The sequence below is a fragment of the Vicugna pacos genome, chromosome 11 (genome assembly GCF_048564905.1).
Source record: "Vicugna pacos chromosome 11, VicPac4, whole genome shotgun sequence".
NCBI classification, from domain to species: domain Eukaryota; kingdom Metazoa; phylum Chordata; class Mammalia; order Artiodactyla; family Camelidae; genus Vicugna; species Vicugna pacos.
The window spans coordinates 44,276,074-44,292,426 of record NC_132997.1 but is presented as its reverse complement, the minus strand read 5'-3'; the positions used below and the strand labels follow the sequence as shown (position 1 = coordinate 44,292,426).

Below are 16,353 nucleotides of genomic sequence, written 5' to 3'. Positions count from 1 at the left end.
ACAGCTGGAAAGAAAATAATTATTCTAGGAGAAACTGTATTTGTACCACCAACACATAAAGCAACTTACTAGAGGAAGGTCTTGAGGTTAGGGTTTTTTTCAAATGTTATCATTCCCAATAAATCATAGGTTACAGGGACTTCAATTCGAGGGCATGCTGGGGAGAAATACTTCTTTCTCTTGACCCTCCCCTTCTGGGTATCCAAGGCAGCACATACTCAAATCCTAGTAATGAATTGGGAACACTCGGTGTTAGGTGGCCACGTGGCTGTAGACCCATTTGCATCAATGGTCAGGAAGGAAAGTCCATGAAACAATGAAGGATTAGGCTGGTTGGGCATGTTGTTTATTCCTTTATTCCTTCACCTCTGAAGTACCACCCTGTGCTGAAGACTGCCTCCCTGGCAAGGTTTGAAGTAAGTCACTAAGGAAATGGAAGTTACATTTGTTCATCAGCATCTTGGGCCTGAGACCCTAGGGGCCCACACAGACCCGCCCCAAATCCCCCCTCCCCAACCCCTTGGGATGACATAATCATCTAGGGTCGTTGGGCTTGTCCCCGGTTGGGGGTGGGGACACAATTGCCCCTGGTTGAGAACTGTTGCTCTCCATAAGCTATGAAGACAGTGGTTTGGGGGTATGTAAATTATGAAATGCATTCATAGGTATAATCACAACAGAGTCTCTGAAAGACTCATTTGTACCCAAGAACCTATGACCTTGCTTCAACTGGCTTGCCAGGCCCTGTGTTCTTAACCTCTGTTCTCCATGGATAGAGAGGAAACTCAGCTTGATCAGGAGAACTCCTTTCCTGATACTGTACTGAAAGTAAAATGTTGACTCTAGACCCAGGTGTTTTTCATCTGGTCTTGTTGGCTGCCTATATCTGAAACTCTGTCCATAAGAGATGGGCTTGTAGACATACCAAGCAGACAGACACATGCGCTGAAGGCATGAATTTCAACCCATGTCTAAACCAGAAAAGGGATCTGACCCAGAGAAGGTGATTTTTCATTTGGATCACAGCTATTAGCAGACAAGGGGAAGGTTGTAAGGAATGCCTGTATTCCCACGGATTTGGGGTGTACAGGTAGGGAAGGGGAGGCAGATCACTAAGGATTACCCTAGGATTCACAAGGTGGGTAATATTAAGACATCAACTCCCAGGAAACAAAAAGGCAAAAGAGGTAATGGACAGTGTGTGAGAGCCCACCATTCTGACCAACCAACGTAGGAGCCAGTCCTAGCCAGGTGTGGACAGTTACCCTGAATTTACACCTAGTTTGCAAGGACCAGGTGAAAGGTAGAGATAACCTCCCTGAGGTTAGGCTGAACAGACTTTGTCCTCTGCCTGACAGATTGGGGGAAACAGAGCTGGTTTTAGAACCAAGAGCTCAGCACCCAGAGCAGAGCAGCAGTGGGTCACTGGATGCCCTGGCAGAAGGTCCTAGTGCTAGACTTGCCCTGACTGTTTCGTAGGGCCGAAGCAATCTACTATTGTTGGCTGTATCCTGCAGGCCTGTGAGCCTTGTAGTTGCCCAGCCCTGAGACAAAGAAAGAGCTTGAAGGCAGAGACACCAGTGGCTTTTTGGACAGGGGAATCTTACCTAGCCAAAGCAAAGGGGTCCTGGAGCAGCATCCCACCACGTACAGCAAAGGGGATGTGGCAGCAAACTTCACTACTCAGAGAAGGAGGCGGTGGCTACCATTTATAGGGGGAACTGACGTCAGGTTGGCTTGTCAGTTCCCAGGGAAACCAGCGGCTGGGGCAGGGGGAAAGCACGCAGGCAGTTACTAATTAAGCCTAATCATTAAGAGGATTGGATAGTCCTGTGAGTGAAGCACAGCCTGGTTGAGCAGGGGATGTGCAGGGAGCAAGATAACAGCCATCTTGAATGGCCTGACCATACAGCCGCCCTCAACAGCTCCCATCATTTTCCTCCCTCCAGTCTTCTCAAGAGCATCCAATCATTTGCTGCTGCAGCTCCTCCTTTCTCCCCCATGTTCTTTTTCCCTTGGGTTCCCTCTGGGGGCTGTGTGGGCCAGTCACCAGGGACCACAGTGGTCCAGCCCACTCAGGCTGTGCAGGGAAGAGAGAAAACTTACCCTCCTTGGACACTTACGAGCCACTCATCAACAGGACACTGTGGGAGGGGGTCCCTCACCACCTCACGCTCCTGTTCTCACCCTCACACCAAGGAACATTCCTGGAGCACGGTGAGCACACTGGCACGGCAGCTCTGCCCTTCCAGGACTCCCCTCAGCCCAACACTCACAGTCCTTGGCAACAGTTGCAGGATCTGTGTCAGCCAGGCATACCCCATGCTTTACAGTGGTGGGGTGAGGGACCCCAGGTTGTCATGGCCTGAGGGGAGCCGCAGGAAGGGGCAATCCTGCAGCCTGGACATGATGAGACGCTTGTGTAGTGGCAGCAGACACTATCAACAGAAGGGTCATCTCCACTGCACCCTCCCTGTGCAGAATCCTCAAGACTCTTAGATGAACTCGTCTCAGTCACAGAGATTCAGGAGAAGATGCGAGCTTTTCTGAAGGGGGATCCGCAGGAAGAAAAGCCTCCAGACAACCAGAAGCACCCCTCTAGGAGGAAGAGATTCAGGCTCTGCTCAACACGCTGCAAAGCTCACCAGGGCCTCACCTTTAGGAGGAGGCAGGAATCATTCTCTGCATCCCCCATTCAAGCCTCTTTCCTGAGATGCAGAGCTAGCGTGATGGAAAGGAGGAGGAGCAAGGAACGCTCATCGTGTTCAGCAGCAAGGCCATGGACAAGAAGAAGCATCCATCACTTGGAAACCCAAAGCGAGCGTGGTTCATCTCTGTCCTGCAGGCAGTGCTTCATTGCCTCAGTGATTGTTGCCAGCTCCACACGGCTTCTGGAGGCACTGTGGGCACCAGGCAGCGGACGCCCTTCCCAATACCTGAATGAACAAAAGCCTGGTCATGGCAAACGTGACCTCCTCCTGAGACAGGCTCGGACCTGGGACCCTTTGCTGCAGTGCTTCCACCTGAACAAATGTCTCCTCCAACAACAGAACACAAAGAAACTATGAGACTAAAACTAACTGCAGGCATGCGCAGTTGGAGAAATTATAAACAATAAGATACAAAAAGGCCACAAATCAACTGCCATTTCTGGGGTGCCAAGAGCAAAAGCAGGGTATGCGCGGGATCCCTGCACACAGCACCACCAAGGGGGTGGGCTGACCACCTAAGCCAGCCTCTGGCCCGAACTATCATCTCTTACCCTCACCCCATTTAGGGAATCAACCCACCCTCCTTGGAGAGCAAGCAAGGGCACCTGTTTCTTGTTTTCGCTCCCTCATGTTGGAATCTGAGTCCCAATAAAGCCTTGCCTGAACTTCTTGTCTGGCTTCTTATCAATTTCTATTGATTAAAGAGTCCAAGGACCCAGGTCCGTAACACTCCCTGCCATCACCACCTCCTCGGTTGTCTGCACAATACTGGAACTGGGACCAAAACAAAGGTCTAAGAAGGACTCATCCACACACGTTTCCCTCCTGGCAAGATCAAAGTCAAGCCTGAAGTTAGGCTGATGTGTAGGAAAGAAGGGATGTTGTATCTCTTGAACATGTGCGTTCAGGAACATGAGTTTTTATCTTAGCTGAGAATATTGGAACTGGCAACTGGAAACGACTTCAGTCTCCATCTATCAATGATTGATTCACATTTAAGTCCAAAATACTGTGAAGTCCTTGCATATGATTTTCCCTTGAAGCACTTTAAGCGTACAGAAAATGGGAGGGAATGGTACAACAGCAGTTCCAGGCAGTCACTCAGGAAAGCGTGTGAGTCTTGCTCTTCCCATAATTTTAGCATTTTCATTTGTATGGGCATGTACAGCTACCCATAATTTTTCCTCATGTTTTATGATGAAGGTGTAAGTTATCTCTTGGTGGTCTTCCTTCACCCAGGTTTCCTCCCTTCTTCTTTTCAAGTGGTAGCGTTGAGAAACGCAAGCCAGCAGCCAAATGGCTATTCAGCCTCTGGAGCCAAAATCAGGATGTAGCCACTGTATTCAGATGGAAAATTTATACTTCAGTGGAATTCTCCCCAATTAATGCCCCTCTCCCAAAATTGTCCTTGTGATCTTAAAGAAGAACCCTGCCCATGTGACTCCTTGTGCATAAGGCAGCTTTCAAATATAACCCAGTTGAAAACCCAGGTCTGAATGCCACCTACTGTCTGGGTAGGATTCTGTGGATCTAGAAGACACTACCTTTATTTAAATAACGTTTCCTTTAGGAAAAGCAGAGCGCCTTTCTCTTATTGGAACACACACACACACACACACCCCAGCTCTATTGTAATCTGATTGATTACATTTATTTCCTGGTATAATTAGTCTCATCTCTAATTGATTCTGTTTGAGTTAAACTGTCATTATTTTAGCACACGTAACTTGAGTTTCACAGCCCTGAGTAGCAAAAGTATTCACTGGGGTTTTGTTGTGGTGGTGGTGCTGGTGGTTGTGGCTTGTGGTTTGGTTTTTTATAATTTTCTGGAACTTAAGCTCAACAGAAATGATTGGTAGCATTTTTCATCCAATCATTGCTTTAAACTATGACATTGCTTTAAGCTGTGACATCCACCGTCAAAGTGGGTTTGTTTTTTTTAATACAAGTAGCACTTCAGGTTTCTATTTTGTTTTCATTTTATATGAAAGAAATAGCTACCTTTCAATGATGTGACACATCCGTTGTACTTCCCACATTATTTCAATTGCTCTCTTGCCCACTTGGTCTTTTTAAACAGTGCAGTCCTCTTCTAAGCTCGTGTATCTCTTTACTTACTCTGACAATAGCCACCAAGAACGGGTGTGCCACAAACAATAAATGCTGGAGAGGGTGTGGAGAAAAGGGAACCCTCCTACACTGCTGGTGGGAATGCAATTTGGTGCAACCAGTATGGAGATTCTTTAAAAAACTAAAAATAGAATTACCATATGATTCAGCAATCCCACTCCTGGGCATATATTCAGAGGAAACTCTAATTTGAAAAGATATATATGCACCCCCGTGTTCATAGCAGCACTATGTACAACACCCAAGACATGGAAGCAACCTAAATGTCCATTGACAGAGATGACTGGATAAAGAAGTTGTGGTATATTTATACAATGGAATACTACTCAGCCATAAAAACCGACAACATAACGCCATTTGCAGCAACATGGATGCTCCTAGAGAATGTCATTCTAAGTGAAGTAAGCCAGAAAGAGAAAGAAAAATAACATATGATATCACTTATATGTGGAATCTGAAAAAATGACACAGATGAACTTATTTACAAAACAGAAACAGACTCACAGATATAGAAAACAAAATTGTGGTTACCAGGGGCAAAGTGGAGGGATAAATTGGAAGTTTGGGATTTACAGATACTAACTACTATATATAAAATAGATAAATAGCAAGATCCTACTATAGAGCATAGGAAACTATATTCAGTACCTTATAATAGCTTATAATGAAAAAGAATATGAAAAGGAATATATATATATATATACATATATATATAAATAAACTGAATCAGTTTGCTGTACACTGGAAAGTAACACATTGTAAATCAACTACACTTCAATAAAAAAATTTTTTTAAAAGAATAGGTGTGCGATCTACAGAGTCTGTTTCCCTTTCTTCAAAACAGAGTAGTATGTCACATTTTTGCTTATTCAGGTTTTGTTTAGCTAACAAGCTGTGACATACTTTGTATTTGCATAAGATGGGTTTTTCTTTGTCCAGTGCAGCTGAGCACCACCCACGTGATGGCTCCCAAGAACAATCACCTATATAATATTTCCCATCAGATCATTATCTGAAAATCAATATTACGATTGATGATGGGTTGAAGTGCTCCAGGAGATGGAAGGATAAGATGCAATGTACACAATCTAAGTGAATATCTCTGTATTGGAAATATTACCTTCTAGTCTAATGAAGAAACAAGAGTAACTGAACATAACAGAGGACCAAAATGTAAAATCAGTATGTAAAAACTAGGAATCCCAGAATCAATGATTTGAAAAATATTGTGATTGATGTACAACTGGTAGCATCTGTACTTTCAGCTAAAATTAAGTTCTACTTGCTTCATCTGACATCCTCAATATCTTAAATATTTAATGAAGGTCTAAAATAGGAAGAAAGGGAAGGTATAGCTCAAGTGGTAGAGCACATGCTTAGCATGCATGAGGTCCTGGGTTTAATCCCCGGTACCGCCTCTAAAAATAAATAAATAGACCTAATTACCTCCCCCAACAAAATAAATAAATAAACTTAAAACCATGGTTCTACAAAAAAAAAAAAAAAAGGGGAAGATACTTAAGAAAAGGGCAGACCATCCTGGGTCTTTTCAGTCCTGTGCTTCCAGGAGCTGCCCAGTTGGCAACCATCCTCCATATTATCCTGATGACTCTTCCCAGTATGGATTTAACCAGCACTTACCAAGAGGTAAGTTTCCCTCAGCACCTGTGCTGTGTTCTTTAGTAATCCAAATCCCTTATTAATTTTCCAGGGTTCCTGAAACTTTATACTACAACTATGATTGCAAGTACAAATAGTTTGGGGGCTGCTTTTCAGCAATAAGTTGTGTCAGGGGATGGATGGAGGCTTTGGGGATGGATACATAGGTAAAGCACTGGGGACTCTGGGGGAAGGGAAACTATTTTGTATGACACTATAGTGGTGGAGACATGACATTATGTATTAGTCGAAACAAATGGACTGCACAACCCAAAAATTGAATCCTTATGCAAATTATATACATTGGGTGACACGGACATCAATATAGTGTCATCGGTTAAAAATGTCCCACAAATGTGGGCTATTGACAGTGTGGAGGCTTGTGTAGGGGCAAGTTTACATGGGAGCACTCTTAAACTCTTAAATTTTTTGTGAATTTAAAACTTCACGGAAGTTAATTCTGTTTTTAAAAACTATGTACAGTTTTAGCTAAGATTTATTTGCCTAAGTGAATTATTTTCAATTTAGCTCTGTCAGGAGTTTAAAACATTACATTTAATCTCAAATAAATTTATTTTCAAATACAGAGATGTTTCCTGATCTGTAGAATCTAGTTAGCATATGTTAAGTGAAATTGGTGGCCTCTATTAAATAATTTAATATTTCTGATCAAACTCCTTGGTATTTACCCAAATGAGTTGAAAATTTATGTCTGCACTAAAAGCTTCCCATGGATGTGTGTGTATAACAGCTATATTCATAACTGCTCAAACGTGGAAGCAACCTAGGTGCCCTGCAGAAGGAGAGCAGATAAACTATGATACATCCAGACAGTGGAATATTATTCAGCACTAAAAAGCTGTAACTATGAAAAGACATGGGGGAAACTTAAATGCGTATTTTGAAGTAGAAAGCTACTCTGGAAAGGCTGTGTACTACCGAATGATTCCGACTCCAGCATTCTGGGAAAGGAACAAGTAATGAGACACTAAAAAGATCAGTGTTTCCCAGAAGTTGGTTGTCGTCATGCCAGGCTCCGACTCCATCCGGCCCCCGGGATCGCTAGCTGTCAGCCCCTAGGTTTATATGTAAACATGGGACATGCCCAGGGAGTCCCCAAAGACTCCCCTCTGGGTTGCATTCTTAGCAACTGGGGACAGCTTAAATGGGACAGTTTAAAAAAGAATAAGCTGATTTTCTTTCACAACACAGCTTGGCCCCAATATGCCTTGGGTGACCAGAAGTGGCCGCTGAATGGATTCCCTTAACTTTAACCCCGTTTTACAACTGGGCCTATCTTGTAAGCAAGGCCCAAAATGGGGAGAAGTCCTGGATGTGCAGGCCTTCCTGAAACTTTATCAAGACTCTGGCCTGAGGGGTTCCTGTGTGTGTGTGTGTGTGTGTGTGTTGTATGTGTATGTGTGTGTGTGGCCTCTATTCCTGGGTCACCCCCTAAAGCCAGACAATCTCACAGCACCCCCTCATTCAGCTGCCGACTAGCCGTTGGCACTCCAAGCCTCCTTCTCTGGCCCCCATTTCTTCTCTGTCACCATCTTTTTCAGCCCCCGGACCCCCACCTCACACTGTCAAATCAGAAACCCCAAGATCGGAGCCCCCAGTGCTTTTCCCAGTGGAGCTCCAATCAGGTTCAAAGTTAGCTCCCACTTTTGCCCATAAAAGCCTTTACCCGCTCCGGGAGGTGGTTGATGGGAACGCAGGGATTACTAGCATGCGTGTTCCCTTCTTGATGGGGGACTTAGGGATCTATTAGGGGAGGTCTGGCAGGTTCTCAGAGAACCCTGCCAAGTTCAGGGATGAATTTATCAGGCTGGGGTTCATGTTCTCCCTGACCTGGCAGGACATCATAGTTATTCTGCCTTCCTGTTGCACCCTGGAGGAATGTAAAGGAGCGTGTACCGAGAAAGGCCAGCGAACATGCAATGGCCTCCTGGCCACCAATCCGCACCACCAAATTTATCAAGTGGGTGGGGAAGTGATCCCAGAACACGACCCACACTGGGACTGTGAAGCACACGGAGGCCAGGCTAGGATGAGACATCATATTGCTTGCCTATTAGAAGGAGTGAAAAGGGATACGGTGAAGCCTGTGAATTATTATAAGGTCCGAGGGGTTACAGAGGGAAGAGATGAAAACCCGGCAGTATTCCGGAGGTGGTGGCAGAGGCAGTCAGGAAGTACACCAGTACAGACCCGGAGTCTGCAGAGGGGAGGTCGCTATTGGCCACACATTTTATCACCCAGGCCACTCCTGATATCAGGAGGAAGTTGCAAAAGCTTGAGGCTCGACCCCAAACCCCGTTGTCAACTTTGGTAGAGGAGGCCGTCAAGGTCCATAATAACCGAGACTTAACAGAGGAGGCCAACAGGGACAGGAGGCTAACAGAAAATGCAGCTTTTGGCAGCTCTGATTCACCACCACCTGACAGGGGCCCCAGATGGCCAAGAAGACAGGACAGACAGCCAAGAAGCTGTCTGGGCCGGAACCAGTGAAGGAGGGGCACTGGCAGGGGAATGCTCTCCGGTGGGACACCCAAGGGACAACCCCGACCAGCCCCAGTTCCTTGCGAATCTCTCTGATGAGAGGTTCCCGCACACTGACTGATGGGGCCGAGTGTCTGCCCAGCTCCAGATCCTACTCAATCCATCCTCATCACTCCAGCAGAGCCTTGGGCCCCCCTCGACGTGGCAGGTAGGAGAACTGAATTTCTTGTAGAGACTGGAGCCGCCTGCTCTGTTCTGACTTGGCCGGCTGACCCCCTCTCCAGCTGTGACTGTACTGTGACGGGAGTTGGTGGACCGCCATAGGTAAGGCGATTTACAGCTCCCCTTGCCTGCGGAGTCGGGTCCATTATTATTATTCACTCCTTCTTGTAAATGCCAGAATGCCCTGTCCCCCTCCTGGGAGGAGATATGCTAAATAAATTAGGAGCTACTGTATTCGTAGGACAGGGTGAAATCAAAGGAGGTAGAGATTTCAAACAGAGAATGCATCTGTTAGTAAATAGCTCCAGATGACCACCTGCTGGTGATCAAAATATTCCTCAAGACACCCCCCAGGAAACTAGACAGTGGGGGGATCCTGTAGTTTGGGATACCTAGGTGCCAGGAAGGGCAGTGTTCCCATAACAAAAATAAGAGTAAGGCCTCCCTGGAAGAAACAATGTCCTCGAAAGCCTGCAGCCCTGAGAGGGATCCACCACTGCTCACCAAATTCCTAAAACAGACACTCAGGCCCTGCCATTCCCCTTGGCAACACCTCAATCCTCCCTGTTCAGAAGATTGACGGGGAAGGTCAGCTTGTACAAGACTTGTGAGCAGTAAATGAGGCGGTCATCCCTCGTCACCCACCGGTGCCAAACCCATACACCCTCCTCCCCCGGGTACAGGGGAACGAACACTCACTGTTTCTCTGTTTTGGACCTCAAAGATGCACTTTCCTGTATTCCGATAAATCCAGACTCTCAATACCTTTTTGTCTATGAATGGGGGGACCCTGACACCCTGGAGGCTACCCCATACACTCAGACAGTGCTTTTAAAGGTTTCCGGGACAGCCCCTATCTTTTTAGAAACGCGTTAGCAAGAGAGCTGAGGGAACTGAGACTTAGAAAGGGAACTCTGCTGCAATATGTTGATGACTTATCGATAAGTAGTGAGACAAAGCAAGATTCAGATCAAAACACTGTTAAGGTCCTAAATTTTCTGGCAGGAAGGGGATATAAAGTCTCCCTAAGCAAGGCTCAGATCTCACAGCAATGAGTTCACTCTTCAGGGCTTGTTTTGACCTCAGGGGCATGAGCCCGGGCCACAGATCTAAAAAAAGCATAAGTGCATCACCATCTCCAGCTACACAGAGGCGAATCTGAGGCTTTCTCAGGATGGCTGGATTCTGGCCTATCTGGATTCCTATATAAGGCTCTAAAGGGAGGAGAAGGAGAACCCCTTTGCTGGAATAGGGACCACCAGTGGGCCTTTGAGACTCTATAAAGACTGAGCTGAGCAGAGCACCAACACTAGGGCCTCCAAATGTAGACAAGCCTTTCACCCTGTATGTTTACAAGAGGTCTGGGATAGCACTTGGAGTCCTGACACAAAAGCTGGGACTAGATCAAAGACCAATGATTTACTTTTCCAAATCACTGGACTCAGTAGCTCTGGGATGGCCAAGCTGCCTGCGAGCAGCAGCCACCACAGCCCCGTTGGTTAATGAGGCTTCCAGGCTCACCCTGGGACAACAGACGTATTAACCCCTCATCAGGGACGATCTGTGCTGGAAGTCAAAGGACATCACTGGTTGACTGGGGGAAGGTTAACTGGGTATCAGGCCTCCTAAAAGATACCCCTGATATTACCTTAAAGTTATGCCCAGCCCTAAAGCTGGCAACTCTGCTTCCATCTGTCGAGAGTAGAGACTTACTGCATCAGTGTACAGAGACCATAGAACAAACTTACTCCAGCAGCTCTTCTAGATGAACCTCCTGACAGCCCTGAGGTCGAATGGTTTACTGATGGGCGCGGCTTTATAGAAATGAGAACCAAAGCTGGGGTATGTCATAGTTAGTCCGGATGAAGTCCTAGAAACCAAGGTCCTGCCACTCCAGACATCAGTCCAGAAAGCCCAGCTAATTGCATGAAATTGAGAACTTTGCAACCAGGGAAGGATAAGAAATTAAATATTTTTACTGACTCTGGATGTGGGTTCCACATGCTACACGCTCATGCTGCCTTTTGAAAAGAAAGCGGAATGTTAACCACTAGAAATCCTCCCATGAAACACAAAGATTTAATTCTGGCTGTTTTAGACGCAGTGCCGCTCCCCACCCAGGTAGCAGTAATCCACTGTGGGGGCCACCAGAGGGATGGAGCTTTTGTGAGCCAAGGGAACAGCAAAGCTGAGCAAGCTGCAGAACAGGCAGCCCCGTCACAAGAGCCTGAGCAAGTTCCGGCCCTAGTGGGTGGCCGCCCTGAACCACCGAGCCTTCCCCGGGATTCCCCACAGGAACAAGAGAACATCAAGAAACGGGGCTGTGAGAAAGGAAGCACAGGCTGGCAGATGAGGATGATAAGGTGCTAATCCCTGTGGTCCAACGATGGAAACTCACTAAGAGCTTGCATGATGCCACCCACTGTGGGGGGATGCACAATGGGACTTATAGCAAAGCCTTTTCAGGGAAGGGGCTCAAAAGAACAGTTGAACAAGAAAACTTCGCCTGTAATTTGTGTGCCTGTAGTAACCCGCAGGCCCATCCAATTTCCACCTTGTTACTCAGGCCAGTTCAATGTTGAGGGACAGGCCCAGGGGAAGGCTGGCAGTTAGACTTCACCCACGTGCCCCCGCGGGCAGGATCTAAGTATCTTCTTGTATTTGTCGATACCTTCACGGGCTGGGTTGAAGCCTTCCCCACCCGATCTGAAGAGGCTACTGAAACCTGTAAGTCCCTTTTAAAAGAAATAACTTCTTGGTTTGGACTTCCAAAGTCCATCCAGAGAGATAATAGGCCTTCTTTTATAGCCAAAGTCAGGGGCTCACACCCACCCTGGGGTAGACTACAAACTGCACACCCCTTGCACCCCTAATCTTCAGGGAAGGCAGAGAAAATGAACCACCCTTTAAAGAAAATCTTAGCAAATCTCTGCCCAGAGACTCATGAACCCTGGACCAACTTGCTTCCTATTGCACAGCTCAGGGTCCACGTGGCCCCCAGGGAGTAGCCTGAGACTTAGCTCATTCAAAATGATCTACAGGAGAACGTTCCTTACTAGTGACGTTCTGCCAGATGAGGAAGTGAGCTGGACCCTGTGATATATTATTTATCTAGGACAATCCAGGACTATGCCACCAAGAAACCGCCAGCTCCCACTAAAAACACAGTGGGAGGAGCTGTTCCTTCACAAATAAACCCTGGGTGCCAAGTTCTTCTTAAAACCTGGAAAGAGGGGTCCCCTGGGGACCAACTAATGCCAAAATGGAAGGGCCCCTGCACAGTAATTTTAGCCACTCCCACCTGCTGTCAGATGGCAAGGGATGTGTAATTGGGTACATTTGTCCAGACGAAAAATTTACCTCCAAAAACCCTGTAGGTCACAACAAAAGAATGATACACCTGTGAGCTAGTGGAAACTCTGAGATATCTACTCAAAAGTCAGGCACCATCGACAGATAAGCAGAAATGATGTGGGGGGTGGACTCCTACTTGCCATTTTTGCTGTTGTACCTTTGCTTGCATTTTACCGGTTTTCTCAGCCACCCCCGCCAGGGAAGCAACTCGTTTGTCCGTGCTGGGTTTAAGGGAAAACCCTCCACCACAAAAATGCCCCTATTGATCTGCCTCACTAGTCCCTATAACCAGGGGACAGTGGCAAGAAAACTCACTCATCAACATTTCCAGAATCATATCCAAAGGGGAGCATTTAAGAGAATGCTGAATATGCCATGAGCACCCCCAGCTGGCTACAGGCCTTCCTCTTGCAGTTCCCTTGAATCTGCCGGTTCCAATGGTGATTAACGATCTAAATCGATGGGGAACAGGTGCCACCCCTTGACTGCTAGTCACACTCTGTGCCTTCCAGGGGGCTATTTCAATGCTTTAACCTGACTCCCCCATACACCTGGACCCGAGGTGTGGAGCACACTATGTTAAACTGCACGATTGGCATTAGTTTCACGTGCCCTGAAAAACACCCCCAAGGTATAATTACACCAGGTATATATCCTGCCTCTTATATATAGGGGTAAACTGTACTTACAGCTTAGCACCTCAGCAATCAAAAGGTTAAGGTCAGACACTTATGCCACAGGGTGGTGGGGGGGGGATCAAAAATATCAAGAACCTTGCTCTGTCTTCTCCATCTCAAAGACTGGCAAGAACTAGGAGTGTATTATGTGAAAGGAGAGAAGTTTTAAAAGCCACAAGTGGAATTAGGTTTTAGACCTCAATATTGTTTCAAAGAACAATGGGGTCTTTACCCATTGTGGAAAATTCTCTCAACAACCTATGAAGTTACTTTCATTTCACTGGAAGAAATGTTGGCTTAATAGTTTTCATGAGGTCACATAACTCACAGTAGTAAGAGGAAGTCCCCAGCACAGGATACATTATTTTTCTTAGGTTAGTAAACAAGTTAGTTCAAATTTTTAGAGAAGTCCTGCATATGAGTAACGTAGATCTAGTTTGGAAATAAGTTTTGCCTTCATCGATTAAGATCCCTAAAAATGCTCCTTGGCCAGCTGAAGATTTTTCTCAGGTGTGCTGACTCACATACTCAGTAATCATGTAACCTCTTTTTTGGATTTTTTTTTTGACATCAAAGTGGATAGTCTAACATCAGCTCAGCCACAAATAATTTTCTGTAAACTCAGAAGGGGGAAAAAAAGGTAGAAGTTTATGAGCCCCTTTGTTTTCCAAAGCAGGGGTGCCCTGGGGATTTGGCTCATATTAACTGTTGAGAGCATATTCAGATGTTTTGCAAGCCAATTGTTAAACTGTTGGTAGCTTAAAATAGTGGGAATAGTTCCATCACAGAAATCAGCAAACATTAGAATTCAGGAATTTTTTATTCAAAGAACTAGTTTACCAGGACACCACCAGATATAAATACATGGCAGGTAAATATTATATTCCATAAATGGAGATGAACAAATCCTGGCCTTTGAATTGTAACTCATGCACTGCCACCCTGTACAAAATGAAGCAAAGATATTAGGTGATCTGCTGACATTCACCCAAAAATCATTCACCTGAAAGCCACTGGAGTAGGCATAGTTGAATTCATTTTCATATCCCCTGTGCAAATTCGCGCATAATAGTCCCTTGTAGAATTAAGTCCTGGTAAATGTTGGGTTTCTAGATGAATGAGTGTGCTTCCTCTGGTCAGGGATGTGAATTATTTACAAATGGTTTCTGCTTTTGTTTTGGAAGGCAGTGTGATATCAGCAAACTTAGTAATCTCATGGTTGAAGATATTTTTGTGACCTACTTTTAAAAGATAACATTCATTTCCAACTTTAACTTCCTTATTGATTTCATGGTACTTAATCTAAGGCATTTCTAATCTTGTAATTTAAAAAGCATCGCTTATCACAGAGGAACATAATATTTTTCCTGGCAGCAGCAGCATTTTAGCAAGAATATTATTTCATACAATTTAAAAAAAATTTTTATTGACATATAGTCAGTTTACAATGTGTCAATTTCTGGTGTACATCAAAATGGTTCAGTCATACATATACCTACATATATCTGTTTTCATATTCTTTTTCATCATAGGTTACTTCCTTGAATTATTATTGATTAAAGATATAGCATCATTCAAAAAATTTTTAAATGAAGAAATTCATTGATCACCCACAATAAAATTTTACACATTTTCGTTGGTCACTAATAACTGGAGTGTATGTATATTCCCTTTTTTATTAACATATATTTGACACATAACATGATTGGAGGAATTAAGTTCCAGTCTCTTAGCAAATTTTATAGTACAAAACTATTGTCAGCAGTCACTGCACATTACATCTGTAGGGCTTGCTTGCACCCCACCTCATGTTTGTATCATTAAACAACATCTGGTTTACCTCCTGTCCCACATCCCCTGGTAATTACCATTTTACTCTGTGTTTATGAGTTTGGCTTTTTTAGATTCTACATATGAAAGATATCATACAGTGCTTATTTGTCTCTGTCTGACTTATCTGGCTCAGCATAATGTGCTCAAGGTCCATCTATGTTGTAGCAAATGGCAGGTTTTCCTACTTTCTCATGGCTGCTAATATTCCACTGTGTGTGTGTGTGTGTGTGTGTGTGTACACATCTCACATCTTGTTTATCCATTCCCATATAGACACTTAGATTGTTTCTGTCTGTTGGTTACTGTGAATAATGCTACAATAAGCACAGACGTGCGCGTAACTGTTCACAGTCCCGTTTTCACTTCTTTTGGTATATGCCCAGAAGTGGAATGGCTAGATCACATAGTAGATCTATTTTTAATTTTTTGAGGAGCTTCCATATTGATTTCTACAGTGGCCGGACTGACTGACATGTCCACTGACAGTGTACAGGTGTTCCCTTTTCTCCTCATCCTCACCAACATTCGTTCTCTCTTGTCTTCTTGGAGATAGTCATTCTGATGGGTGTGAGGGGGGTATCTCACTGTGGTTTTGATTTGCATTTCACTGATGATTAGTGATGTTAAACATCGTCTCATGTGCCTGTTGGCCATTTGGATGTTTTCTTTGGGAAAATGTCTGTTTAGTCCCTCTGTCATTTTTTAAATCGGATTGTTTGCTTTTTCTTGAGTTGTATGAGTTCTTTATATTTTTGGATATTAACCCCTTATCCAATATAGGGTTTGCAAAAAAAATTCACATACTGTGGGTTGCTTTTTTTATCTGGCTACTTGTTCCTTTTGCTAGGGACAAGCTTTTAAGTCTGATGTAGTCCCATTTGTTGATTTTGCTTTTGTTGTTTGTTCTTTTGGTGTCATATCCAAAAAAAAAAAAATTGGTGCCAAGACCAATGTCAAGGAGCTTCTTCCCTATGTTTTCTTCTAGGAGTTTTATGATATCAAGTCTTAGGTTTAAGTCTTTGATTCATTTCAAGTTAGTTTTTTTGTGAGTGTTGTAAGATAGTGGTTCAATTTCATTGTTCTGCTTGTGTTTATCCAGTTTTTTCAACACCATTTGTTGAAGAGACTATTATTTTCCCAATGGGTATTCTAGGCTCTCTTATCAAATATTCATTGACCAAATATGTGGGGCTTTAATTCTGGGCTTTCTATTCTGTTCCATTGGTCTATGTGTCTATTTTTATGTCAGTGTCATAGTGTTTTTA

At 44.6% G+C, this 16,353-nt stretch overlaps 1 protein-coding gene across 1 annotated transcript in view; it reads left to right on the top strand.

Annotated features, from left to right (window-relative positions):
- Positions 1 to 16,353, top strand: part of SFTPD (surfactant protein D) — a 91,020-nt gene that overhangs the window by 56,762 nt on the left and 17,905 nt on the right. The gene's annotated exons all lie outside the window — the stretch shown is intronic.